At 42.0% G+C, this 12,911-nt stretch overlaps 1 pseudogene; it reads right to left on the bottom strand.

Annotated features, from left to right (window-relative positions):
• Nucleotides 1–9,020: 9,020 nt before the first annotated feature.
• On the bottom strand, nucleotides 9,021–9,102 carry LOC114113461 (U4 spliceosomal RNA; annotated as a pseudogene).
• Between the last annotated feature and the right edge of the window lie 3,809 nt (nucleotides 9,103–12,911).

Below are 12,911 nucleotides of genomic sequence, written 5' to 3'. Positions count from 1 at the left end.
TTTAATGGCATTGCCAGATGATGAGGATTTTATTTAAAATTTAAGAGGCAGGTTACAAAGCAGTATATTCACAATGATTCCCAACTGAAAAAAAGAAACAAGCAACTTTATTCCTTGAGAAAAAAATGACAGCTGGATGGATACATGTCAGAATGTTCAAGCTGAATATCTCTGAAGGATGAGCTTACAAGGTCGTATTTACTTCTATTTTTGTGTTATTCTGCATCTATGTATTTTCTACAATAAACATATGTTAATCTGTATTGCTGTTATGCTAAGAAATACATACACCCAATAAAACAAAAAGGAAAGATGAACATAATAGGAAAAAATAATCTGAGTCTCTGTCCTTTGCCCTTCTTCTTTCTCACTGTGTTCCTTGCATAGTACAAGGTCAAGCTATTTAGGGACTGGAATCTATATATACTCCCCAGTGACTGCCATCCCCTTCTCCCCGACCTGTGTACTCACAGTCAAGCCCTTGGTGGCATGCCTTTACAGACTCTCTGACCCTGACAATGTTTCTCTAAGCCTGGCTTGTTCACATGTCATATACCTTAGTAACTCTTTGAACCTCTGGGATGAAAAAGGTTGGGCTTCCTAGGTGGCTTAGTGAGTAAAGAATCTGCCTACAATGCAGGAGATGAGAATTTAATCCCAGGGTCAGGAAGATCCCCTGAAGGAGGGCATAGCAACCCACTCCAGTATTCTTACCTGGAGAATCTCAAGAGCAGAGAAGCCTGGTGGCCAACAGGCCACGGGGTTGCAAAGAGTTGGACATGACTGAAGCGATTTAGCATGCACACATGCACAATGAAAGGGACTGCTTTTCTTTGAGCTAACAGTCTGGAACAAAATTTGAACAGTCTTTAGTGTCACTTTCCTGTCCTCTCATAGTGACTCCTGCTTCTAGCCACTCTGTTGGGAGGGCAGTACACATTGTCGACACTCACTGAAAATCTACTTTGATCCACTGCAGTAAGTTGAATCTGCCATTCTAGCCTTTCATGTTGTCATGAGCCTTGCTCTGAAAGCAAGTCTTTTGGGTTATGAGACTCGCCCTGAAAGCAAATCTTCTGTTTAGACAGATAATCTTTTAAAACAATTTTTATTAGAGTATAATTGATTTACAAGGTTGTGTTAGTTTCATATGTACAGCAACGTGAATCAGTTATACATATACATATGTCTAGTTTTTTTTTTAGATTCTTTTCCCATGTAGGTCATTACAGAGTACTGAATAGAGTTCCTTGTGCTATACAGTATAGTTATCTATTTTAGATAACTAAAAATAGTCACCTATTTTATATATGCTGGTGCTGCTGCTGCTAAGTTGCTTCAGTCGTGTCCGACTCTGTGCGACCCCATAGACGGCAGCCCACTAGGCTCCCCCGTCCCTGGGATTCTCCAGGCAAGAACACTGGAGTGGGTTGCCATTTCCTTCTCCAATGCACGAAAGTGAAAAGTGAAAGTGAAGTCGCTCAGTCATGTCCGACTCTGTGAGACCCCATGGACTGCAGCCTACCAGGCTCCTCTGTCCATGGAATTTTCCAGGCAAGAGTACTGGAGTGGGTTGCTATTGCCTTCTCTGATTTTATTATAGTAGTGTGTATTTTGGACTTCTCTGGTGATTCAGCAGTAAAGAATCTGTCTGCAATTCAGAAGACGTCAGTTTGATCTCTTGGTCGGGAAAATCTCCTGGAGGAGAACATGGCAACCCACTCTAGTATTCTTGCTCGGTGAATCCCATGGATTGAGGAGCCTGGGGGCTATAGTTCATGGGGTCTCGAAGAGTTGGACACGAGCGAAGTGACTGAACACACACACATATACATACAATGTGTGTATTAGACAGATAATCTTTAACTTATTCTACTTTCAGTGTTAATCAAGTATTGGAGGTTTTTTTTCCCTTCAAAGCTGCTCATTGACCAGTTCTATATATTAAAAAAAAATTCCATGCCCACACTCCCTCTATTCTACACCTACCTCCTCACTCATTCACCAGAGCTGAGATGTTACAATTTCTGATCTTTTATATCATTGTTGCTATTGCTCATTTTCACCTGACTTCTTATGCCTTCGAGGCACCTTCCTCATGCTCAGCTTAGTTTCTCAACTTCATTTGTGTGTGTTTTTAAGATAAGCTGTGGTCCACTGGAGAAAGGAATGGCAAACCACTTCAGTATTCTTGCCTTGAGAACCCCATGAACAGTATGAAAAGATAAAATGATAGGATACTGAAAGAGGAACTCCCCAGGTCAGTAGGTGCCCAATATGCTACTGGAGGTCAGTGGAGAAATAACTCCAGAAAGAATGAAGGGTTGGAGCCAAAGCAAAAACAATACCCAGCTGTGGATGTGCCTGGTGATAGAACCAAGGTTTGATGCTGTAAAGAGCAAAATTGCATAGGAACCTGGAATGTCAGGCCCATGAATCAAGGCAAATTGGAAGTGGTCAAACAGGAGATGGCAAGCGTGAACGTCGACATTCTAGGAATCAGTGAACTAAAATGGACTGGAATGGGTGAATTTAACTCAGATGACCATTATATCTACTACTGTGGGTAAGAATACCTTAGAAGAAATGGAGTAGCCATCATGGTCAACAGAAGAGTCCAAAATGCAGTACTTGGATGCAGTCTCAAAAATGACAGAATGATCTCTGTTCGTTTCCAAGGCAAACCATCCAATATCACAATAATCCAAGTCTATGCCCCAACCAGTAATGCTGAAGAAGCTGAAGTTGAACGGTTCTATGAAGACCTATAAGACCTTTTAGAACTAACACCCCAAAAAGATGTCCTTTTCATTATAGGGGACTGGAATGCAAAAGTAGGAAGTCAAGAAACACCTGGAGTAACAGGCAAATTTGCCCTTGGAATGCGGAATAAAGCAGGGCAAAGACTAATAGAGTTTTGCCAAGAAAATGCACTGGTCATAGCAAATACCCTCTTCCAACAACACAAGAGAAGACTCTACACATGGACATCAACAGATGGTTAACACTAAAATCAGATTGATTATATTCTTTGCAGCCAAAGATGGAGAAGCTCTGTACAGTCAACAGAAACAAGATCAGGAGCTGACTGTGGCTCAGATCATGAACTCCTTATTACCAAATTCAGATTCAAATTGAAGAAAGTAGGGAAAACCGCTAGACCATTCAGGTATGACCTAAATCAAATTCCTTATGATTATACAGTGGAAGTGAGAAATAGATTTAAGGGCCTAGATCTGATAGATAGAGTGCCGGATGAACTATGGAATGCGGTTTGTGACATTGTACAGGAGACAGGGATCAAGACCATCCCCATGGAAAAGAAATGCAAAAAAGCAAAATGGCTGTCTGGGGAGGCCTTACAAATAGCTGTGAAAAGAAGAGAAGTGAAAAGCCAAGGAGAAAAGGAAAGATATAAGCATCTGAATGCAGAGTTCCAAAGAATAGCAAGAAGAGATAAGAAAGCCTTCTTCAGCGATCAATGCAAAGAAATAGAGGAAAACAACAGAATGGGAAACACTAGAGATTTCTTCAAGAAAATTAAAGATACCAAGGGAACATTTCATGCAAAGATGGGCTCAATAAAGGACAGAAATGGTATGGACCTAACAGAAGCAGAAGATATTAAGAAGAGGTGGCAAGAATACACAGAAGAACTGTACAAAAAGGATCTTCAAGACCTGGATAATCATGATGGTGTGATCACTCACCTAGAGCCAGACATCCTGGAATGTGAAGTCAAATGGGCCTTAGAAAGCATCACTATGAACAAAGTTAGTGGAGGTGATGGAATTCCAGTAGAGCTATTCAAATCCTGAAAGATGATGCTGTGAAAGTGCTGCACTCAATATGCCAGCAAATTTGGAAAACTCAGCAGTGGCCACAGGACTGGAAAAGGTCAGTTTTCATTCCAATCCCAAAGAAAGGCAATGCCAAAGAATGCTCAAACTACTGCACAATTGCACTCATCTCACATGCTAGTAAAGTAATGCTCAAAATTCTCCAAGCCAGGCTTCGGCAATACGTGAACCATGAGCTTCCAGATGTTCAAGCTGGTTTTAGAAAAGGCAGAGGAACCAGAGATCAAATTACCAACATCTGCTGGATCATGGAAAAAGCAAGAGAGTTCCAGAAAAACATCTATTTCTGCTTTATTGACTATGCCAAAGCCTTTGACTGTGTGGATCACAAGAAACTGTGGAAAATTCTGAAAGAGATGGGAATACCAGACCACCTAACCTGCCTCTTGAGAAATCTGTATGCAGGTCAGGAAGCAACAGTTAGAACTAGACATGGAACAACAGACTGGTTCCAAATAGGAAAAGGAGTACATCAAGGCTGTATATTGTCACCCTGCTTATTTAACTTCTATGCAGAGTGCATCATGAGAAACGCTGGACTGGAAGAAACACAAGCTGGAATCAAGGTTGCTGGGAGAAATATCAATCACCTCAGATATGCAGATGACACCACCCTTATGGCAGAAAGTGAAGAGGAACTAAAAAGCCTCTTGATGAAAGTGAAAGAGGAGAGTGAAAAAGTTGGCTTAAAGCTCAACATTCAGAAAACGAAGATCGTGGCATCCGGTCCCATCACTCCACGGGAAATAGATGGGGAAACAGTGGAAACAGTGTCAGACTTTATTATTTTGGGCTCCAGAATCACTGTAGATGGTGACTGCAGCCATGAAATTAAAAGATGCTTACTCCTCGGAAGAAAAATTATGACCAACCTAGATAGTATATTCAAAAGCAAAGACATTACTTTGCCGACTAAGGTCCGTCTAGTCAAGGCTATGGTTTTTCCAGTAGTCGTGTATGGATGTGAGAGTTGGACTGTGAAGAAGGCTGAGCACTGAAGAACTGATGCTTTTGAACTGTGGTGTTGGAGAAGACTCTTGCGAGTCCCTTGGACTGCAAGGAGATCCAACCAGTCCATTCTAAAGGAGATCAGCCCTGGGATTTCTTTGGAAGGAATGATGCTAAAGCTGAAACTCTAGTACTTAGGCCACCTCATGTGAAGAGTTGACTCATTGGAGAAGACTTTGATGCTGGGAGGGATTGCGGGCAGGAGGAGAAGGGGCCGACAGAGGATGAGATGGCTGGATGGCATCACTGACTCGATGGACGCGACTCTGAGTGAACTCCGGGAGTTGGTGATGGACAGGGAGGCCTTGCGTGCTGCAATTCATGGGGTCACAAAGGGTTGGACACGACTGAGCGACTGAACTGAACTGAACTGAACTGAGATCTATGGGAAAATCACTGTAGAGTAATTGGCTCCATTTGTATGTGCTAGTGGTAACGGACCCACCTGCCAATGCAGGAGATATAGGAGATGCAGGTTTGATCCCTGGGTTGGGAAGATCCCCTGGAGGAGGGCATAGCAATTCACTCCAGTATTCTTTCCTGTAGAACCCCTTGGACAAAGGAGCCTGGTGGGCTACAGTCCATAGGGTTGCAAAGAGTTGGACATGGCTGAAGTGACTTAGCATGCACGCATGCACACATTTGACAATCTGTTTGGGATAATAAGGCTCCCTGGTGGCTCAGCTGGTAAAGAATCCACCTGCAATGTGGGAGACCTGGGTTTGATCTCTGGGTGAAGATCCCCTGGAGTAGGGAATGGCTATCCACTCTAGTATTCTTGCCTGGAGAATTCCATGGGCAGAGGAGCCTGGCAGGCTACAGTCCATGGGGTTGCAAAGAGTTAGACATGACTGAGCAACTTTCTCTTTGCGATGATAAATGTTAAGAGTCTCTATTTACATTACTCCATGAACATTTATTGGAATCCCAGGTGGCTCAGTGGTAAAGGATCCGTCTGCCAGGGCAAGAGACGAGTGTTAGACACGTGGGTCAGGGAGATCCACTGGAGAAGAAAATGGCAATCCACTTCAGTATGCCTGCCTGGGAAATCCCATGGACAGAGAAACCTGGAGGGCTATAGTCTATGGGTTCAAACAGAGTTGGACTTGACTAAACAACAACATCAATAAACATTTATATACCATTCCTTTGTTTAAATGACCCTAGATTCTAAATCCAAAATTACAACACGTGGTATTTTTCCCCTTAGTGTTTAAATATCTCTTTGTTTGAAGTCTCACAAAGGGATAAAAATGAATGTTTAGTTTAAATGGTATCTCTACTGGTAATAAGAAAATTCAATGATATTAGGATTGTTTTAGAAAATCTTTGTCACCTGGCTATCATTGTTTTTTTACCCTTTGGGGTGTATGTGTAAGTTTGTGTGTGTGTATATCATGCTCACAGATGCTCAATCTACATTGTATACAAGTAGCATTATATGAATAATTCCATGGGTATTAAAATATGTGATATCTCAAAATGCAGTTTACATTGACCCATCAACTCGTTAACTTATCAGCCTCAGACACATTTAACACTGAGCAGCAATTGTTCATGGTAGGTTATTCCTTGCTCTTCTCAGCTGACAGATAAAGAAATGCAGAAAAGAGCTTTGTAGATTGGGAAACTTATACTCTAAAAAAGTGATATGACTTATGAGGAACACAGAGTAGGAGTTTTTAGGATGAAAGTCCCAGATTCCCTTGGCTTAGATGGGGGTGTTATTCACTGTCTTACCTGTTCTACTGTTTATCTTGTCGATGTAAGTTGTTTACTGAAAATAATTTTAAAAATACTGAAGTGTAGAAAAGCATAATGAAAAATAACAATAACTTACAATTTCAACACTCTAGAGACAACTTCTATGAAGGATTTAAGTTTTAAAGGAATTATCTGTGACTATGGAGAAGGCAATGGCACCCTACTCCAGTACTCTTGCCTGGAAAATCCCATGGATGGAAAAGCCTGGTGGGCTGCAGTCCATGGGGTCTCACAGAGTCAGATACGGCTGAGCGACTTCATTTTCACTTTTCACTTTCATGCATTGGAGAAGGAAATGGCAACCCACTCCAGTGTTCTTGCCTGGAGAATCCCAGGGACGAGGGAGCCTGGTGGCCTGCCGTCTATGGGGTTGCACAGAGTTGGACATGACTGAAGCGACTTAGCAGCAGCAGCAGCATAGGAATATATGTGGCTCTCCCAATAGCTCACTGTGTAAAGAATCCTCCTGCAGGACAGGAGACAAGGGTTTGATCTCTGTATCTGGAAGACACCTGGAAAAGAAAATGGCTACCCACTGCAGTATTCTTGCCTGGAGAATCCCATGGACAGAGGATCTTGGTGTGCTACAGTCCATGGGGTCACAAAGAGTTGAACATCACTAAGCAACTAACACTTTCACAGGAATACATAAAGATCCTGCTGAATATGTAATTTTGTACCTTGCCTTTTTTTTTTAACTTCACATCATATGTTAAGCTTTGCCTATACAATTAAAAGCTCTTAAGAGCATAAATAAAAAATATTTATTTATTTGGCTGTACCAGGTCTTAGCTGCAGCAGGCAGGATCTTGGATCTCTGTTGCAGCACGCTAAATCTTTAAGCTAAGTCTGGCATGCAGACTCTTAGTTGCAGCATGTGGGATCTAGGTTCCCTGATCAGGGATTGAACCTAGGCCCCATACATTGGAAATACAGGTCTTAGCCACTGACCACCAGGAAAGTCCTGAAAACATAATTTTTTAATGATTTGAACTCCATTGTTACAGAGATCTTTGTCTGTTTTTCTAACTGATGTTCATCAGGTGCTGAGGACAGTGTCTGGACTGGTAGGCACTTAACAGTTAATGAAAGGTTCTGTGTATTACAACCATTCAAACATGGTCCACTGGAGAAGGGAATGGCAAACCACTCCAGTATTCTGGCCTCGAGAACCCCATGAACAGCATGAAAAAGATGACACTGGAAGATGAACTCACCAAGTTGGTAGGTTTTCAGTATGCTACGGGGAAACTGGAGAAATAGCTCCAAAAAGAATGAAGAGGACGGGCCAAAGCAAATGACACTCAGTTGTGGAGGCTTCTGGTGGTGACAGCAAAGTATGATGCTGTAAAGAACAATATTTCATATGAATCTGGAATGTTAGGTCAATGAATCAAAGTAAACTGAATGTAGTCAAGCAGGAGATGGCAAGAATAAACATCAACATTTTAGGAGTCAATGAGCTAAAATGGATGGGAATGGGCAAATTTAATTCAAATGACCGTTATATCTACTACTGTGGGCAAGAATCTCTTAGAAGAAATGGAGCAGCTCTCATAGCCAACAAAATGGTCTGAAATGCAGTACTTGGATGCAATCTCAAGAATGACAAAACGATCTTGCTTTGTTTCTAAGGCAAGCCATTCATCTTCACAGGAATCCAAATCTAAGCCCAAACCACTAATGCTGAAGAAGCTGTAGTTGACTGGTTCTATGAAGACCTACAAGACCTTCTAGAACTAACATCCAAAAAAGATGTCCCTTTCATCATAGGAGATTGGAATGCAAAAGTAGGAAATCAAGAGACACCTGGAGTAACAGGCAAGTTTGACCTTGGAGTATAAAATGAAGCAGGGCAAAGGCTAACAGAGTTTTGCCAAGAGAACACACTGATCATAGCAAACACTTTCCCAACAACACAAGAGACGACTCTACACATGGACATCACCAGATGGTCAATACTGAAATCAGATTGATTATATTTTTTGCACATGAAGATGGAGAAGCCCTATACAGTTAGCAAAAACAAGACTGGAGCTGACTGTAACTCAGATCATCAGCTCCTTATTGCAAAATTCAGGCTTGAATTAAAGACAGTAAGGAAAACCACTAGGCTATTCAGCTATGACCTAAATCAAATCTCTTATGATTATACAGTGGAAGTGAGAAATAGAGTCAAAGAATTAGATCTGGTTTGACAGAGTGCCTGAAGAACGATGGATGGAGGCTCGTACCTTTGTACAGGATGTGGTGACCACAACCATCTCCAAGAAAAAGAAATGCAAGAAGGCAAGAAGGCAGGAAGGCAAAGTGGTTGTCTGAGGAGGCCTTACAAATCACTGGAAAATGAAGAGAAGCAAAAGGCAAAGGAGAAAAGGAAAGATACACCCATTTGGGAAAACTTTTCAATTAGCAATAATCGCACCTTGGATAAACCTCATTGGCTATGATACTGCCGCTGCACAAAGCTAAAGATATACCCATTTGAAAGTAGAGTTCCAGAGAATAGCAAGGAGAAATAAGGAAGCTTCCTAAGGGAACAATGCAAAAAAATAGAGGACAACAATAGAATGATTAAGACTAGAGATCTTCTCAAGTAATTTGGAGATACCAAGGGAATGTTTCATGCAAACACTGGCACAATAAAGGACAGAAATGGTAAGGACCAAACAGAAGCAGAAGAGATTGAGAAGAGGTGGTGAGAATGCAAAGAAGAACTATACAGAAAAGGTCTTAATGACCCAGACAACCACAATAGTGTGGTAACTCACCTAGAGTCAGACATTCTGGAGTGTGAAGGCAAGAGGGCCTTAGGAAGCATCACTATGAAAGCTAGTGGAGGTGATGGAATTCTAGCTGAGCTATTTCAAATCCTGAAAGATGATGCTGTGAAAATGTTGCACTCAATATGTGAACAAATTTGGAAAATTCAGCAGTGGCCACAGGACTGGAAAAGATTAGTTTTCATTCCAATCCCAAAGAAAGGAAATGCCAAAGAATGTTCAAACTCCCATACAATTGCACTCATTTCACGTGCTAGCAAAGGTAATGCTCAAAATCCTTCTAGCTAGGGTTCAGCAGTATGTGAACTGAGAACTTCCAGATGGATTTGGAAAAGGCAGAAGAACCAGAGATCAAATTGCCAACATCCATTGGATCATAGAAAAACAAGGGAATTCCATAAAAACATCTACTTCTGCTTCATTGACTATACTAAAGCCTTTGACTGTGTGGATCACAACAAACTGTGGAAAATTCTTCAAGAGATGGGAATACCAAACAGGAATACTTGTCTCCTGAGAAACTCGTATGCAGCTCAAGAAGCAACAGTTAGAACTGGACATGGAACAATGGACTAGTTCAAAATTGGGAAAGGAGTATGTCAAAGCTGTACATTGTCACTCTGCTTATTTAACTTCTATGCAGAGTACATCATGCAAAATGCCAGGCTGGCTGAATTACAAGCTGGAATTAAGATCTCTGGAAGTAATATCAATAATCTCATATATCAGATGATATCACCCTTATGGCATAAAGTGAAGAGGAACTAAAGAGTCTCTTGATGAAGGTGAAAGAAGAGAGTGAAAAAGTTGGTTTAAAACTCAGCATTCCAAAAACTGAGATCATGACATCAGTCCCATCACTTCATGGCAAATAGGTGTGGGGGGGGGGGGAATTAGAAACAGTGACAGATTTTATTTTCTTGTGCTCCAGAATCTCTGCAGACAGTGACTGCAGCCATGAAATTAAAAGACCCTTGCTCCTTGGAAGAAAAGCTAGGACAATCTTTGTGTATTTAAAAGGAGAAATATCACTTTGCCGACAAAGGTCCATATAGTCAAAGCTGTGGTTTTTCTAGTAGTCATGTATGGATGTAAGAACTGGACCATAAAGAAGGCTGAGCATCAAAGAATTCATGCTCTTGAATTGTGGTGCTGGAGAAAACTCTTAAGAGTCCTTTAGACTACCAAGAGATCAAACCAGTCAATGTTAAAGGAAATCAGTCCTGAATATACATTGGAAGGCCTGAAGCTGAAGCTCCAATACTTTGGCCCACCTGATGCAAAGAACCCATTTATTGGAAAAGACTCTGATTTGGGGAAAGATGGAGAGCAGGAGGAGAAAGAGACAACAGAGGATGAAATGATTGGATGGTGTCACTGACTCAATGGACATGAGTTGTGCAAACTCCAGGAGATGAAGGACAGGGAAGCCTGGCATGTGGCAGTCCATGGGTCCCAAAGAGCGACTACTGAGTGAGTAACACTTTCATTTTTCTGCATATCTGAGGGAATCTCTAAGCTATCCCATAGTATTCACTGCCCCATAAAGGCAGAACTTGGGTTTACAGACAAGGAGAAGACTTAGAAAGCTTCCTAAGATAGTTCATGATTAGCTTAAAAAAATCTTTATAATGAAACTGGCAAAATCAAGCCTGCCTTCACCTTTTGCCCACTCACCTGGACACCACTTCTTTTTCTTGATCGTGTGCAGAGACCAGAGCATCCAAGAGCACCATATTGATTCCCTTTACACTATTTCTAGGTTTACAGTCTGCCCTAAGATGCTAAGATGTGAGCTTTACATTGTTGCACAGATACTGAGTACATTCCCTTTATTGCGTTTGTTTTATTTTAACTTTTTGGTGTGAGGTCATGGATGAGCACCCATCTACATTCTCCTCTAGATGAGCAGTAGCTTGGGATACTTGCTAGATGGTACCGAAAGGGCCAGTGATGGCCTTGGGTGCTAATGCTGAGTCTCTGAAAGAATAGCCCAAGAGGCAGAAACTGGAGCAGAAACAAGCAAACAAAAATCAGGTAAAACTATCCAGCCAGGGTCTTCCTTGGTGGCTCAGTGGTAAAGAATCTGCCTGTGAATGCAGGAGACACAGGTTTGATCCCTGGTACAGGATAATCCCACATGCCTCGGGGCAACTAAGCTCATGTGTCACAACTGAGTCTGCTCTAGAGCCTAGGAACCACAACAACAGAAGCCCTCCTCCGAAGCAAGAGAAGCCACCACAATTAAAAGCTAGTGCACTGCAACTAGAGAGTAACTCCACAACTAGAGAAAAGTCTGTGAGGCAACGAAGACCCAGCACAGCCAAAAAATAAATTAAAAAATTTTTAAAAAAGCATGCAGCTAATATCTTAATCTGAAGGACATATGCAGAGAAAGAGAGTTCAATTAATGAGAGAGAAACCAGATGAGTCAAGAGAGTTGAAAGTGGAAGGAAGACAGAGTCCGAGCTGGGAGAGTGACTATAAGCAGCTTTATATAGGCACCTTGTTACCTCTAGGGATGGCAGAGTGTTAGTGTGAAGAGCAAAAGCTGGAGCTGGCCAACAATTCAAAGACCAGAACAGTAGCTGTAAATAGGCTCCTGGCTGGCTGGAAGCCAGGAGCAGATTTTACTGGAACTGCCACAGCAGCTCAGGGCCAAGGAGCATATGGCAAGACCCCTGAGTCATCTGAGTTCTCTCTAAGCACTTCGAGAGATGCAGTGGAATGCTCACCTTTGCTACTGAGTGATACCAAACAACTTTGTATCACCTGGAATTATAATAGATTGTATTTGCTTGGGATGAACTACCTCATAATACTTTGTTGCCAGGGAGCTCAGCAAAGGAGAGTGATGTCAACCTTCAGGGCTACTCAGTAGACAGCCTTTCTCAGGTAAAGAGCAATTTAGGACAGATGGCTAGATGACAGAGTGCTGGGTTTCTATGCCTCAGGGGATCAAACACTCAAAAAACAGTTAAAAAAGAAAGAAAACCTGCTCCACTAGGTATAGATGATGATGAAGAGGAAACTGGTATTCCTCGTTTCCTCAGTTCAGTTCAGTTGCTCAGTCGTGTACGACTCTGTGATCCCAGGGACTGCAGCACTCCAGGCCTCCCTGTCCAGCACCAACTGCCAGAGCTTACTCAGACTCATGTCCATCGAGTCAGTGATGTCACCCAACCATCTCATCCTCTGTCATGCCCTTTTCCTCCTACCTCCAGTCTTTCCCAGCATCAGGGTTGCTTTCAGTGAGTCAGTTCTTCCTATCAGGTGGGCAAAGTATTGGAGTTTCAGCTTTAGTTCAGTCCTTCCAATGAATATTCAGGACTGATTGCCTTTAGGATTGACTGGTTGGACCTCCTTGCAGTCCAAAGGACTCTCAAGAGTTTTCTCCAACACCACAGTTCAAAAGCATCCATTCTTCTTCGCTCAGCTTTCTTTATACTTCAACTCTCACATCCATACATGACTACTAGAAAAACCATAGCTTTGA

Source organism: Ovis aries, chromosome 2 (genome assembly GCF_016772045.2).
Source record: "Ovis aries strain OAR_USU_Benz2616 breed Rambouillet chromosome 2, ARS-UI_Ramb_v3.0, whole genome shotgun sequence".
NCBI classification, from domain to species: Eukaryota; Metazoa; Chordata; class Mammalia; order Artiodactyla; family Bovidae; genus Ovis; species Ovis aries.
Note: the sequence above shows the minus strand (reverse complement) of the source record. Positions and strands in the feature narration are given on the sequence as shown.